This window comes from Hippocampus bargibanti, linkage group LG04 (assembly GCF_051943395.1).
Source record: "Hippocampus bargibanti isolate YZ-2025 linkage group LG04, ASM5194339v1, whole genome shotgun sequence".
In the NCBI taxonomy this organism is placed as follows: Eukaryota; Metazoa; Chordata; class Actinopteri; order Syngnathiformes; family Syngnathidae; genus Hippocampus; species Hippocampus bargibanti.
The window spans coordinates 23,977,325-23,994,284 of NC_142737.1; the positions used below are offsets into that span (position 1 = coordinate 23,977,325).

A 16,960-nucleotide genomic window follows, 5' to 3' on the forward strand; every position below is an offset into this window, starting at 1 on the left:
ACAGAGGCAGCTTGATGAATTGTCGTCCTCAATTTTTTCCACCTGCTTTCAACATCAAGGTAATCGTTACTGGTGTCCTTGTCCAGGCTGGCAAGTCCCTCTGCCAGTTTGTTGCGGTAGCTGGCTGCACATTCTGGGGACTCCAGGGCCCTGGAGTTAAGACGCCTTTGGGGTTGCTGTTTCTTATGAGGAGGTCGAATTGTCAGCTTGAGCCTGGACTTGATCAGTCGATGATCAGTCCAGCATTCAGCCCCACGCATGGCCCGCGTGATGCAGACGTCATTTTGGTCTGGTTATGATAATGTAGTCCAGTAGGTGCCAATGTTTGGGGTGCATCCATGATGTGATGTATTTCTTTTTCAGCTGAAAGATGGTGTTGGTTACAATCAGCTGATGCTCAGAGCACAGAGTGAGGAGTCAGAGGCCATTGCTGTTTATTTTCCCAGTCCCGTGCCTTCCGATTACTTGTTTCCAGAGCCTGCCATCAGTACCTACTCGGGCATTGAAGTCACCCATCAGAACAAGTTTTTCAGAGGCAGGGATTTTAGATATGGTTGCATCCAGGTACTCGTAGAAGGCATCTTTGGTATAATCGTCAGCATCCAAGGTGGGAGCATAGGTACTGATTAAAGTTGCGAAGTGACCTTTTACCAGGGGAATACGCCAGTTCATAAGCCGTTCACTGATGCCTTGGGGCGACTCAGGGAAGTTACTGAGTAAGCTGCTTTTCACAGCAAAGCCAACTATATGGAGTCTTCGCTCATTCTCTGGGAGACCTTTTCAGAAGAAGGTGTAGCCCTCAACAACTTCTGTGAGTGAATCCTCGCCTGAGAACCGAGTCTCACTGAGTGCGCCAATATCGATGTTGTACCTCCTGAGCTCATGTGCGATGAGGGCAGTCCGTCTTCGAGGTCTCTCCATCCCGTCACGAGCATCGAGGAGGGTGCGAACATTCCAGGAAGCCAGGTTCATAGTCATGGGTTTGATTATATTTCGTTTTCGCCCGCATAAGGGGGACGCCTTGGTGACTGCGGTGACCCAGGTGTGGTGGAACAAGCACTGTTTAGGTCACCTTTTCTGGACCCTTCCCCTATAAGGGGTGAGCAGTGCGGACCCTGAATAGGGCTGCTCAGACGCACAGGATGCTGCCGAAGGACAATGTTGCTCCATCCCATCTTCGCAACGACCATCAATCCTGTACCGTCCCTGTGTAGGAATCAAGCTAGAAGCTTCCAGTCACATCCATGACCTGCCCCCGTCACTTTATCCTATCGCCGGTGGACTTATATGGTGGACGCTGAAACCTGCGCTACTAGTGGATTTAGTGTGAGGGACGGGGCGCGCAATTCCTTCCCCCAGATACTTGGCCGCACCCACTGTATTCCAGTGGCATGAGTGAGGACTCAAGACGACCTTCAGGTGAGTGCGGTTGAAGGGGGCTGCCGGTGGTCCGATTTGTTGGACTACCCTCCGACCTGTTCGGCTTGGGTGACCCTGCCCGGAGTACAAGACTCCAGCCGACATAACTCTCGGGATCATGGAGACACGCAAAGTGCCTCACCACGATAAGGTGGTGATCCCAGTCGAGGTACACACACACACACGCACACACACACACACACACACACACACACACACACACACACACACACACGCACGCACGCGCACACACACACACGCACGCACACACACACACACACACACACACACACACACACACACACACACACACACACACACACACACGCACACGCACACGCACACGCACACGCACACACGCGCGCGCACACGCACACGCACATGCGCACACACACACACGCACACACACGCACACACACACGCACACACACACACACACGCACACACACATAGCAAGGATATCAATGAAAAAAACGTTGTGAACCACTAATTTAACACAATACTGTACCATTGCTTTAACACAATGCTGTATTGAGGTAGCAGATGACACTTTAATCAGAGCTCTCCGTAACATATTATATCGATATCAAAACTGAGAAGCCAAACGAACAAATCAACAAAAAGCAAAGAGCCGTATTGCTGTATTGTTCATCTTAAAGCTGTCTAGAAAATATGTATTACAGGTAACATCCAATTTACGATCGAGTTACGGCGACCACCTGTCCCCCGTACTTACGACCACGACCGCCAGACCCTTTTTTTTATATGCCGCTTGGCAACACTATGCGGTGGCAGCCTGGCAACGCTGTTGACATCTGCAGCGTGTTTGCGATAGATTTGGTAGAATAAAGACTCAACATGGTCTTTCTTGTTTAGATCAAACAAGTCGGATGTTTAATTGACAGAGCACTGAGAGAAACTGTTTCTCTCAGCATTGTATAAGAACTATTTTTTAATCACTGTCAGAGGACCATATGTAGCATTGTGGCTGGGTCAACATTCAGCAATACAGTATGTCGCATTTATCTTAACAGAGAATATTACAGCATTGCATAAAGTAAAGATAGAAAATAACTGTTTCTTAACAAATGCATATGACAATTCTGGCCAGGCAGACAGCATCTCACTCGCACAGCAATCAACCGCGGGAAGAGTGTTCACCGACGACGAGGCTCCCTCCTGCCTGCTTTTTTTGGATCCACAACCGCCATCACCCCCTTGCAAAACGTGACACAATGACCCAACCAACCATCGGATCCCGCAGGTACAACAGACCGGTCTCATTTCCACCCTGTGCCTGGCAGTGTAACGTCAACATCGAGCCATGCGTCGTCGCGTGATTGTGTGAGATAGGGTCGCACTCACGTCCACGACGAGCCGTGCCGCGTCCGCTTCCAAGTCAGGCCAAGATTCCACTTACGGCTGGATCCCGCAGCTGCTAAGGACTGGTCTCGTTTCCCCGATGTTGGGCAGTTCACGCCCACGTCAACTTCCGGCCGAAACCTGTTCCCTTACGGCCGTCCGGGGTGCCACTCTGCGCCTGGCAGTGCAACGTCCACGTCGAGCCATGCATAGTCACATTATTGTGCGAGAAGGGTCGCACTCATGTCTACGACGATCCGTGCCGCGTCAACGTCCACGTCAGGCCGAGTTCCGTTCCCATCAGGCCGCCGCCCATCATATGCTGGTGAGGCAACGTTTGCCGTCTCCACCATTGTTCCCTGGTGAGTTGGACCTTTTGGGAGACTGTTGGGAGTTCTGGAAGCAGTCCCTTGATGGGGGGTTATTGTCACAATCTGGTTTGCGACCAACGAGTGGCGCTGTCGGCCCCGCATGCACCTGCACAGGTGCTGGTCGTCCTGATCAGTGGCAGACTGCCACGTTCTGGTTGGCGACCAAAGGGTAGTCTGTCAGTTGCTCAGGTGTTGGTCGTCTTCGTCAGTGGCAGTTAAAAGGACTCCCGGCACGACCATTTGGTGTCGGGTCATTGTATGCATTGTGCGTTGTGTATGCATTGTATGCTGTGCATGTGTTTGTTTCATCTTGGCAGATTTTTACTCATGGCTTTCCTTTGATACTTTGTATTTTTCTGTTCAGTTGATTTTGATGTCTTACACTTTGTTCCTGCTGACTTTATTTTAATACAATTTGTCAAACACAACCTGCTGCTCCCTCCTGCCTGCTTTTTTGGGATCCACAACCGCCATCACCACCTTGCAAACCATGACAGTCGGATGTTACCTGTTTATGTAGGACCTCTCCTGCTTCTACTTTTCAGCAAAAGCTCCAACTTTTTTAAACACAGTTATTTTGTTTGTTTTGTATTGGACTGGATTGGATTTGCCTTTAATAGTCTTGCAGTGGAGAAATTTACATTTCACAGTAGCAAAGTGATGAAAGGAATGAAAGTAGAAAAACAAAATACATGAGCTGCTGGAAAGACAGCCAATGTCGCGGCGCCGTCTTGAAGTCAAAAGAACAAAAAAAAACTAAATAACAAATAATATGACTACACAAAGACAATATAACAACACAAAAAAACATTCTTAAGCACTTTCTGTACCCTCTTTGTTACATGAAGCAGTTCTCGATGAAAGAGGAGAGTATCAAAGCATCTTTTCTCCAGTGGATCAGGGACATCATGGTGGAATGTGCACGTCGACTACAAGCTAAATGTTGAAAGCAAACACGCAGCTGTAGCATCCATTGACGAAAAGAGATTGTCTCACATCTACTGTCCCACATAAATCCGCTTCAATTCCAAGCCGCAACAGTTCCACATCCGCATCGGCGCTCTGCGCTGATGCTCCTTTCTTCTTATCGCGGGCTCCTCAAACCATGCGTCCATCCAGCCGCAGACTGTCCAAAAACTGATCTTTCCGTTGAACAAAGCGGGGCTGTGAAGATGCTGCCCATTACAGGCGCAAAACAACACAATGGCCCCTTTGGTGTCTAGCGATGACAGTCGAATGGCACCGACATTCCTCCCATTCAAAAACAGTACTGGCATATTCATGTTGCCGAAAAGGCGCAACCGCTCAGCACAGTCTCCTCCTTGATGAATGTCGTGGCCAAAAATGCATAAAAACAATCCATATCTGTTCCACACGACGCAGAACAACACAAGATGACGAAGGAAAACACAAGATAAGACAAAAACAACAAAAGCAAGGATCATGAGAGCAATTGCTAACGGCTGCCTACTCGGGCGCCATCTTGGACTCTTTTTTTGCCACCCCATCAGGTGACGTACACCATGTTACCTGCATGATTTGTTTGCCACCCTTTTTTTGTACTGGGTGGCTTTTTTACTATTTTTTTCATTGTGGCTTGGTACCTGCCTTGTACTGGCACTGAGTCACTTAGCCAGGAATAAAGACTGATCACAAAATAATAATAATAATAATAATAATAATAATAATAATAACAATAATAATAATAATAAGAATAAGAATAATAATAAATCACGGAAGGGCTGCAAGCAAGGGGAACCTCCTGAAAATATCCTAATTATTTCTTTTTCTACAAGGGCAGTGAATTAATTCATAAAATGGAGGCGGGAAAGAAATTCTTATAGGGAACGGTCAAGGGAACTATTTCTCCCAGAAAACAGGTTTACACTCCCAACATTTTCTCCAAATCTGTGCTGGTGGCGATGGGCGGAGACAATGTCTGTCAGCATCCTCAGTTTTGGATGAGGCTGCTCTTGGTTTTATACAGCGCGACGTCACCGTCATTAGCAATTATTCACCAACGCAAACAGGTTGCAATTTAAATCTTCGGGGATTTTTTTTGTGTTTTTTTGTACAAGTACTGTATTGCATTACACAGAAGGCAAGGGAACGCACCAAAATTTGAGATTAGTAGTGTCAGAGAAGGTCCGCAGCAGCAAAGCCATACACTAAAGTCTACTCGTTCAAACCACCGGACTACTGCTCATCATCCATCTCGCAGGCTCCCATCGCGTCCGTAAAGGAGGATGGACTGGACAAACTGAGGTAAAAGCAATCCAACAAATTCAATTGCCGTTGAAAATGCGTGTGCCTCCTGACCTACACAGAGCTTGCACCATCAAGTTGTACTCTCTGCCTTCCAACTCTCTATAACAAGGGGGCGTTGTGAATCTTGATGAGCTGTTGTTGCCGTTTGATATATCATTATTCAAATAATATGGAGCGCAAAAAAGCCCAGTTCCTGTTATTGATCGACATTTATTTGGAAGGGGATGCAATCACCTCCCTCGCTTTTATTACATAGTTTTTGGTTGGACTGTCTTCGTAAATTGTCCTGGGGAATCTGTGCGCATGTTATTATCTGTGGACCGGGCGTCTGTCTGTCCATGGCAGGACGCGTTGTCAGTGCCGTAGCGTCATATTCAGACGAATGTGCGCAAACGACCGAAGACCAAATCTTGAAAATGCTCTGAATAACGTTCTCCCCAGAATCTGGCCGTTTTTCTTTAAAACTCAGCATTCAAGTTAAGGGTTGGCTGGATTCAGTTAACCTGATTGTGCTTCTTTTTGAGCCTCACGCAAACCCCCATGCTGTGACTGGCAATCAATCGTTATATGTCAGAACCAATTCTGAGTTACCATGCATTGCTGATGATTATAATAAGAATTAGAGCATCTCATTTACGTACCTACATTAGGACACTCTCAGGTGTGATATAGATGGTTGATCTTTTAACATGCAAATCGTGTCATTATTAGATCACATTAAAGGGCGTTAATAATTTTTACCTTGCACATCTATTATTAATTCACAGCTGCTTAGTGTTGAAAGACATGACTGAGCATTAGAGTATTCTATTTGCTTTGCTAATAAATCATGAACTGCATTAACAAGGGAAAGGAGGTGAATGACCATGGCTCTAATCCAACAGACATGTGTTGATTTTGTTAAACTTGCTCAATCTTTACAGTTGTAGGCAGGCAGCCCGTGTCACCATTGGCCCATTTTAAAGGTTAAAATGTCATTTTGTTGCTGTATTGATATGACTTATGGCTAGATTCACCCTGGAGTACTTTAATGTGTTAATTTGTTGAGAAAGATAGTGCCAGAAGATGTTTTTTAAAATTGTTTTGTGGCATTGCAACTCATTCAGATTTGAGCAAACAATAACATTCAGTTAATGTCAGTGCCTGCAAGTTATGGTGCCGCCACGTTATGACTGCCTTATTTGAGCATCATTTGTAGATGAAAATCATCATTCTCTACTTTGCTAGTCTTTGACTTTCATCTTGCATTCAGAAGCATGCTTGTTTCAGATTCAAGATGTGATAGCAGTAGTTGTTTTCACGTGACATAATGTTTTACCCCCCCACCCGCCCCCACTGTGAATTGATTCAATTTTATATAGGAATAATGTGCAACAGTGTTGCACATTTAAAGTCACATTCCTTCATTCCATGATTAATTAAAATAACATATTTTTTTTCTCATGGAAGACACACAACACAACATCTCCTTGGTTATATGCAAAAACAACAACATTTTTTAGTATGTTTTCCATGTGGAAGGAAACACTGTTTTTCCCCACAAATAATCAGTTTTGTCTTGCACCGCTAATCATTGACAATCAAATCAAATGATTACCATTGACCATCACCGTTTTTTTTTATCATATTTTAAAACTATTTTCTACAATATTTATGAAACACTGTGATAGAAATCATATTTTCAATCTGTTTCACATCCGTCCCTGCTGCACTGGAGTGCACTTGTCATGAATGACTCGAGAGGCAATATGGGTTCTAAAACAACCCCAGTGTTGGTGCTCCTGGACTTAAATGCATAGATAAGCATAGATGGATTTTTATAAAGAAGCAATGGAATGATTCTTTTGAACCTCAATGTGCAACCCACTTGGGAATCTCATTTTGAGACACACCATCCACAATTTGTGTGATGCACAGCTATTGGTGGGTACGTGTCTACTGATGACCCAGTAAAATTGGATGCCTTTATTCGATGTTTACCACAGGTTTTAATAGGCCATCCATCCATCCATCCATCCATCCATCCATCCATCCATCCATCCATCCATCCATCCATCCATCCATCCATCCATCCATCCATTTTCATATCCACTTAATTCTCACAAGGTCCGTGAGGCGTGCTGGAGCCACTCCCAGCTATCTTCGGGTATTAGGCATGGTTTACCCTGAACCGGTTGCCAACCAATCGCAGATGTTTTCATAATCAATTCTGACACAATTTACTTACTCCTTCGTCTCTGACTGAAACAATGCAGTAAGGCACATATTTATAATATTAAACTGGGTAAAAATTATCTGACACAACTGTAGGTTAAATAAAAGTCAAATAAAATAAATAAACCAAGTAGTGTTTTCGTTTTCAAAAGTACATACAATGCCATTTTGTTGCCTTATGTTCTAAAAAGTCAAATGGGACGCATGGCATACTTTTTGGAGTTCTGGCATTGCGAGGTCAGCCTGTTGATTTTTGTCTCAATGCAGTTCCAGCAGCACACATAACAGATAACCCATAACAAGACCGGCTTTTGAGCTGGTACAGAATCATGTCTACAAAGACTGAAGTGCAAATGGAAGGCTCTTTGTGTTGCATTTACAGATTTGCTTGTTTTGTTATATGTTTCCGCAGTAAAAGCGTGGTGCTCACCACTTCAAAAATGGCAGTAAGAGAATAATAAACGAAAACTATGGCATTGGAAAGAAACCCAGCAAATTGCGTTATATATACTTTTCAACAATTAAAACATTTTTTTTTGTTTCTCTGCTTTACTGCCTTTTATTACACATACTAATGTGTATGATAATTTTGCCGAGCCTGTACTTTGGTCTCTTCACTCTTCTTTCGTGTACTTTTGTTGTTGATGTTGTTGTTCTTTTTGTAATGGGAAATATCCACATTTTGCATTGGTCCTACATTTTTAGGTGTATTTTAGAATGTGTTGATTGTTGTATTATTTACAAAGTTGTGTTTATAGAACAAAAATCATATTCTCATTTTTCTTTGTTCTTTGTCCATCTTTTATTCATGTGAGCTTTACTGTGCCTCTAGTGTTTCCTCATCTGTTGTGTTCCTGACAATTGTATAATCATCCTGTCAGTCATACAGTCATCCTACTGTGTGTATGCACACGTGAGCCACCAACAAATAATGAATGCCTCAAGGCTCCACATCATCAATGCCACAAATTTAAAATGCTGTTTTCTATGGCTCCTGATAGTCTTCTCCTTACAGGTGCCGTTTTGTGTGTGTGTATTGTGTGTGATTGGGATCCAGCTTTTTACTGTCGAAAAGCACACCATGATGAATTATTTGTATAAGAGGCGCCATATGAATGAATGAATGTATTAGTTTGATGAGATGAAAGAGAATTTGAGAGAAAGCCTTACATATGCTTCTGTTCAATTTGAGAGATGGACATGATGCCACGTTTATATTGGTTGACAGAGAGTTCATATTTCCCCATTACAATGGGGAGATATTTAAGTCTCTCAACTTGGTGCTTTCTTAGCATCAATGCACGCAATTTTTGTTCATATCTCAATGTACAGTAGTGCAGCATAAGGAGAAGTAATATTTATGGTTCCCTCACAGTCACTTATTGACATACCTGCCCAAACACTGTGAATGTCTGACAAAGTTTTATCTGTCACAATTTGCAGTTGTTGCTTAGCTTAGATACCATGTTGAAGCAGAGTTTGGTGGTCTTATGTTTTTTGTTGTATTTTTCAATTTTAAGTTTATCATTTATTTTTCTCTCCCACCATTTTCAAGCCCCATGGCAAGATTCCACTGTCTGAATCATTACCATGTCAAATACAAATGGTTGGCAGTTCTACATTCACTTTTGCATTATGTAGCCATTTTATTACCTCATTTAGCACCTCATTTTTATTTCTTGTTTCTGCTTTTAGTAAAATGTTTAGAAAAGTAACAATAACCAAATCAATGGCAGAATTCCATAAATAAACAATAAAAATATAGATTTATGAAAACCACTGTATGTTTATCTGTTGGTGACCAACTGCGTTGCGTTCAAGAATCATGACGATACACAGCACGATTCCTTGTATTGGTTGCATTTCATCATCTCAAACCCAAAAACCTGACGATAACAGCATTAACAATGTCCTCCAACACAAATAAACGGTACAGCAATGTATTAAAACATACAAACTTATACATGATAACAAATGTTTGTACAGCTCTAAAACTGCTCACCACCCTCTACGACTGTACCACAAAGTGCACTGTTCAATGTGTGCTATATTAAAAGTAATGTTGTATTTTATTTTAGTAACTTTTCATTTCTTCTTCTGAGATATGATAGCAGGGCCACGACTGTATGTCGTTCATGTTTTTAGGATGGGAAGTCACATATTCACACATCAAAAGGCTAGCAAGGTGCTTTATATTAATGTGCCATTTCAGACTCACTGTTGATTTACTTGAAGTCCTTGTGTGCTTTTTTCAAACCAACTAGGCTATTTTCCCCCCACCTGAAATCAGACTGACTCTCACATACTTTTGAAGGGTATATTCTTGTCAAAGTATATCTTATATTTTGCTGGGTCAAGTATTCTCAGTAGAACCCTCCGTCCGAACATGAACTGCGTTTTAATGACGCATTCACCGTGCTATATAGTCAGTGGTTGGGTTTGCCAAATAATGGCTTTTCTCGCCTAATTAAGGGTTGATTACAGTGTATTTAGCCTGATTTTCTGCAAAGAATTACTGATTAAAAACCCTCATTGGCACCAGAATGTTGCTCATTTATAAAAATGTTCACAAACCAGTTTACCATCCAGTTTACCTGTGCCCAAAATAAGATGTTAATTAACTTCCATGCAATAAACTCATTAATTTCAAACATTGCCGAAAACAAAGGTCTACCCATCAACAAAAGACCAAAATCTCATAAGTATTGTTTACAAATCTGTATAATTGTGTTTTTGTCCTCCGTTACCATTTTCCAAGATAACCTAGACTTGCATGTATTGCATATTAAGATATACAGTATGTTGTGTATCAGAAAATCAGAATCAGAAAACCTTTATTCGTCCCACAATGGGGAAATTTGCAGTCCACAGCAGCAATTTGAAAGAGGATGGGGTGGGATGGGGGGTGAAAGGATAGAAAACAAGATATTCTAAGCATAACAAAATAAAAATGTCAACTGTATACTGTGCAAATTGTGATATCATGAGAGGCTGGCTCTCAGCGGGACAGGACAAGATACAAACAAAGGTTTTAATCAAAGGTTTCAGGGGGGATTCACAAGCAACAAAGGTTTGAATAGTGTCTTCCAATACTTAAATCAAAATAAAGTCTCTTTTGAGGTAAAACTGAAGACGGAGTTCTTTTCCAAGAGTCTCTAGGCCTCACCCCTCTTAACGTCCTCCTCATGTAGCCTAGCCACCTTAGCAAGGTCCAAATCCAGTGTCCTGTCGTGTGGTCCCAACTGGCAATGAGTTCCACGCAGCAATCAACTTCTTTACAGAGCACAGCAATCGAGCTTGTCTTTCCCCAAGCTCCACACTCAGAGGCTCTCTGCCTTAAGAGCCTTGCCTGCCAATCCCGCCCTGATCAGCTGCAGGTGTGTGGTTTTAATTGCTGCCTTCCACCAGATGGGGCCAAGACTCTCTCTGGGGGGAGCCATCTTAGGGGGATGTATTTGCCCTCCAGGACACAGCCTCTCGTGACATCACAAAATGTAAATGTGCAAAACTGTTTCATAAAAAACTGTACATAGTGGAAGTATCAAGAAAGGCATATTGATGTATTGCATCAGCCCATATTGACAAGTGTCCAGTTTTTTTTCCTCACATGTGATCACTGAGAATTGCAAAGCCTGACAGCAGTAGGTAGGAACGAGCGGCGGTACCTCTCCTTCTTGCAGCGCGGGTGTAATAATCTCTGGCTAAAGGAGCTACCCAGTGCTGTCAGGGTGGGCAGGAGTGGGGGAGGGGCTGTCCATCATAGCTTTTAGTTTAGCTAGCGTCCGTCTGTTGCCCACCTCCTCCAGAGAGTCCAGCGAGCAGCCCAGGACAGAACTGGCCCTCTTGACAAGGTGTTCCAGTCTTTTTCTGTCCCGGGTGGTGATGCTGCCTGACCAGCAGACAATTCCATAGTGGATGGCTGAGGCCACCACAGAGTCATCGAAAGTCTTTAGGAGTGACCCCTGAACTCCAAAAGACCTCAGTTGCCTGAGTAGGAAGAGGCGACTCTGTCCCTTTTTAATAAGGGGATCCGTGTGTGTAGTCCAGTCCAGTTTATTGTTCAGAGTAACACCCAGATACAGTAAAGTCTCGTTATATCGATATTCTCGGGAGTTAGAAAATATGTTGATATAAGCTATCTTCGGGTATTAGGCGTGGTTTACCCTGAACCGGTTGCCAACCAATCGCAGATGTTTTCATAATCAATTCTGACACAATTTACTTACTCCTTCGTCTCTGACTGAAACAATGCAGTAAGGCACATATTTATAATATTAAACTGGGTAAAAATTATCTGACACAACTGTAGGTTAAATAAAAGTCAAATAAAATAAATAAACCAAGTAGTGTTTTCGTTTTCAAAAGTACATACAATGCCATTTTGTTGCCTTATGTTCTAAAAAGTCAAATGGGACGCATGGCATACTTTTTGGAGTTCTGGCATTGCGAGGTCAGCCTGTTGATTTTTGTCTCAATGCAGTTCCAGCAGCACACATAACAGATAACCCATAACAAGACCGGCTTTTGAGCTGGTACAGAATCATGTCTACAAAGACTGAAGTGCAAATGGAAGGCTCTTTGTGTTGCATTTACAGATTTGCTTGTTTTGTTATATGTTTCCGCAGTAAAAGCGTGGTGCTCACCACTTCAAAAATGGCAGTAAGAGAATAATAAACGAAAACTATGGCATTGGAAAGAAACCCAGCAAATTGCGTTATATATACTTTTCAACAATTAAAACATTTTTTTTTGTTTCTCTGCTTTACTGCCTTTTATTACACATACTAATGTGTATGATAATTTTGCCGAGCCTGTACTTTGGTCTCTTCACTCTTCTTTCATGTACTTTTGTTGTTGATGTTGTTGTTCTTTTTGTAATGGGAAATATCCACATTTTGCATTGGTCCTACATTTTTAGGTGTATTTTAGAATGTGTTGATTGTTGTATTATTTACAAAGTTGTGTTTATAGAGCAAAAATCATATTCTCATTTTTCTTTGTTCTTTGTCCATCTTTTATTCATGTGAGCTTTACTGTGCCTCTAGTGTTTCCTCATCTGTTGTGTTCCTGACAATTGTATAATCATCCTGTCAGTCATACAGTCATCCTACTGTGTGTATGCACACGTGAGCCACCAACAAATAATGAATGCCTCAAGGCTCCACATCATCAATGCCACAAATTTAAAATGCTGTTTTCTATGGCTCCTGATAGTCTTCTCCTTACAGGTGCCGTTTTGTGTGTGTGTATTGTGTGTGATTGGGATCCAGCTTTTTACTGTCGAAAAGCACACCATGATGAATTATTTGTATAAGAGGCGCCATATGAATGAATGAATGTATTAGTTTGATGAGATGAAAGAGAATTTGAGAGAAAGCCTTACATATGCTTCTGTTCAATTTGAGAGATGGACATGATGCCACGTTTATATTGGTTGACAGAGAGTTCATATTTCCCCATTACAATGGGGAGATATTTAAGTCTCTCAACTTGGTGCTTTCTTAGCATCAATGCACGCAATTTTTGTTCATATCTCAATGTACAGTAGTGCAGCATAAGGAGAAGTAATATTTATGGTTCCCTCACAGTCACTTATTGACATACCTGCCCAAACACTGTGAATGTCTGACAAAGTTTTATCTGTCACAATTTGCAGTTGTTGCTTAGCTTAGATACCATGTTGAAGCAGAGTTTGGTGGTCTTATGTTTTTTGTTGTATTTTTCAATTTTAAGTTTATCATTTATTTTTCTCTCCCACCATTTTCAAGCCCCATGGCAAGATTCCACTGTCTGAATCATTACCATGTCAAATACAAATGGTTGGCAGTTCTACATTCACTTTTGCATTATGTAGCCATTTTATTACCTCATTTAGCACCTCATTTTTATTTCTTGTTTCTGCTTTTAGTAAAATGTTTAGAAAAGTAACAATAACCAAATCAATGGCAGAATTCCATAAATAAACAATAAAAATATAGATTTATGAAAACCACTGTATGTTTATCTGTTGGTGACCAACTGCGTTGCGTTCAAGAATCATGACGATACACAGCACGATTCCTTGTATTGGTTGCATTTCATCATCTCAAACCCAAAAACCTGACGATAACAGCATTAACAATGTCCTCCAACACAAATAAACGGTACAGCAATGTATTAAAACATACAAACTTATACATGATATCAAATGTTTGTACAGCTCTAAAACTGCTCACCACCCTCTACGACTGTACCACAAAGTGCACCGTTCAATGTGTGCTATATTAAAAGTAATGTTGTATTTTATTTTAGTAACTTTTCATTTCTTCATCTGAGATATGATAGCAGGGCCACGACTGTATGTCGTTCATGTTTTTAGGATGGGAAGTCACATATTCACACATCAAAAGGCTAGCAAGGTGCTTTATATTAATGTGCCATTTCAGACTCGCTGTTGATTTACTTGAAGTCCTTGTGTGCTTTTTTCAAACCAACTAGGCTATTTTCCCCCCACCTGAAATCAGACTGACTCTCACATACTTTTGAAGGGTATATTCTTGTCAAAGTATATCTTATATTTTGCTGGGTCAAGTATTCTCAGTAGAACCCTCCGTCCGAACATGAACTGCGTTTTAATGACGCATTCACCGTGCTATATAGTCAGTGGTTGGGTTTGCCAAATAATGGCTTTTCTCGCCTAATTAAGGGTTGATTACAGTGTATTTAGCCTGATTTTCTGCAAAGAATTACTGATTAAAAACCCTCATTGGCACCAGAATGTTGCTCATTTATAAAAATGTTCACAAACCAGTTTACCATCCAGTTTACCTGTGCCCAAAATAAGATGTTAATTAACTTCCATGCAATAAACTCATTAATTTCAAACATTGCCGAAAACAAAGGTCTACCCATCAACAAAAGACCAAAATCTCATAAGTATTGTTTACAAATCTGTATAATTGTGTTTTTGTCCTCCGTTACCATTTTCCAAGATAACCTAGACTTGCATGTATTGCATATTAAGATATACAGTATGTTGTGTATCAGAAAATCAGAATCAGAAAACCTTTATTCGTCCCACAATGGGGAAATTTGCAGTCCACAGCAGCAATTTGAAAGGGGATGGGGTGGGATGGGGGGTGAAAGGATAGAAAACAAGATATTCTAAGCATAACAAAATAAAAATGTCAACTGTATACTGTGCAAATTGTGATATCATGAGAGGCTGGCTCTCAGCGGGACAGGACAAGATACAAACAAAGGTTTTAATCAAAGGTTTCAGGGGGGATTCACAAGCAACAAAGGTTTGAATAGTGTCTCTTCCAATACTTAAATCAAAATAAAGTCTCTTTTGAGGTAAAACTGAAGACGGAGTTCTTTTCCAAGAGTCTCTAGGCCTCACCCCTCTTAACGTCCTCCTCATGTAGCCTAGCCACCTTAGCAAGGTCCAAATCCAGTGTCCTGTCGTGTGGTCCCAACTGGCAATGAGTTCCACGCAGCAATCAACTTCTTTACAGAGCACAGCAATCGAGCTTGTCTTTCCCCAAGCTCCACACTCAGAGGCTCTCTGCCTTAAGAGCCTTGCCTGCCAATCCCGCCCTGATCAGCTGCAGGTGTGTGGTTTTAATTGCTGCCTTCCACCAGATGGGGCCAAGACTCTCTCTGGGGGGAGCCATCTTAGGGGGATGTATTTGCCCTCCAGGACACAGCCTCTCGTGACATCACAAAATGTAAATGTGCAAAACTGTTTCATAAAAAACTGTACATAGTGGAAGTATCAAGAAAGGCATATTGATGTATTGCATCAGCCCATATTGACAAGTGTCCAGTTTTTTTTCCTCACATGTGATCACTGAGAATTGCAAAGCCTGACAGCAGTAGGTAGGAACGAGCGGCGGTACCTCTCCTTCTTGCAGCGCGGGTGTAATAATCTCTGGCTAAAGGAGCTACCCAGTGCTGTCAGGGTGGGCAGGAGTGGGGGAGGGGCTGTCCATCATAGCTTTTAGTTTAGCTAGCGTCCGTCTGTTGCCCACCTCCTCCAGAGAGTCCAGCGAGCAGCCCAGGACAGAACTGGCCCTCTTGACAAGGTGTTCCAGTCTTTTTCTGTCCCGGGTGGTGATGCTGCCTGACCAGCAGACAATTCCATAGTGGATGGCTGAGGCCACCACAGAGTCATAGAAAGTCTTTAGGAGTGACCCCTGAACTCCAAAAGACCTCAGTTGCCTGAGTAGGAAGAGGCGACTCTGTCCCTTTTTAATAAGGGGATCCGTGTGTGTAGTCCAGTCCAGTTTATTGTTCAGAGTAACACCCAGATACAGTAAAGTCTCGTTATATCGATATTCTCGGGAGTTAGAAAATATGTCGATATAACCGTCCTGCGCCGAACTGCATTAACAAAAGCCGCCAAAAGAGGGCATCCAAGCGCCATATAAGAAACGGAGCTGGCCATGAGCTCGCCATTTTGTGCCTTTTTTTTGGGTGAGAGATGTTCCCCCAATGTTGCCTCAAAATGGCACATATAATTCTTTAATCGATTGCAAACATGTATGCTTTCCTCTACAGAACTACAGTGTATTTGAATGTGTAACAAGAAAGCATATTATCCGAATCTGAAGCTATTGTTTGGATTCACAAGCAATGCAAGACGTCTTGGCGTGAAGTCATTTTTATTGGTGTTTTGCATTTGAATAAAAAGTGACATCGGTTGTCCTTTAATACACAGTATGGAATGTACAGTAATTTTCAAAATCATCACGCTTCAGCAGACAAAACAAGAAACATTGTTGCAAAAAACGATTGCATTCATATACAGTACAGTGGGCATGTACATAACACAACAGGGAAACTGCAACGCTTACTGCATTATGTATGCAATTTAAAAAAGTCATCAATCTTCTTCTGCTTCCCATTTTTACCTTTTAACGCAAACACTTCAATCTCGTCTGCTGCACATGAGCTAGCGTCTGAAAATGAAAATGGCTCTGCTACACGGGAGCTGGTCACGTAACAAACTCACGTGACCAAGTCACGTGACCAAGTCACGTGACCAAGTCGACCAATGGCACGAACAATGGCGCGACCGATGGCGTGTATCGATGTAAACATAGCAAAATGGCCGGCGGGAGATGAAAAAGAGCACCGTAGTAACCGGATTATCGTAAAAACCACGAATCGTACTAAACGGAACTAATTATACATAAAAAGACTAGAAATGTGCACGGGAAATGAAAATAGTGTCGTAATAAGCAGTATTATCAATATAAACGATATCGATATAACGAGACTTTACTGTACTTGTAGGAGCTCACCCTCTCAATGTCCGAACCCTGGATGTTCAACGGTGCCGG

At 42.1% G+C, this 16,960-nt stretch overlaps 1 protein-coding gene across 5 annotated transcripts in view; it reads left to right on the forward strand.

Annotated features, from left to right (window-relative positions):
- Nucleotides 1-5,134: 5,134 nt before the first annotated feature.
- arvcfb (ARVCF delta catenin family member b) overlaps nt 5,135-16,960 on the forward strand; it is a 263,119-nt gene continuing 251,293 nt past the window's right edge. For 3 of the 5 annotated variants that reach the window (XM_088994806.1, XM_088994809.1, XM_088994807.1), the window contains exon 1: nt 5,136-5,417. The gene's annotated coding sequence lies outside the window, so the exon portion shown is untranslated. Of the gene's footprint in view, nt 5,418-16,960 lie in introns of all 5 variants that reach the window. The other 2 variants (XM_088994808.1, XM_088994811.1) reach the window with 2 other exon arrangements.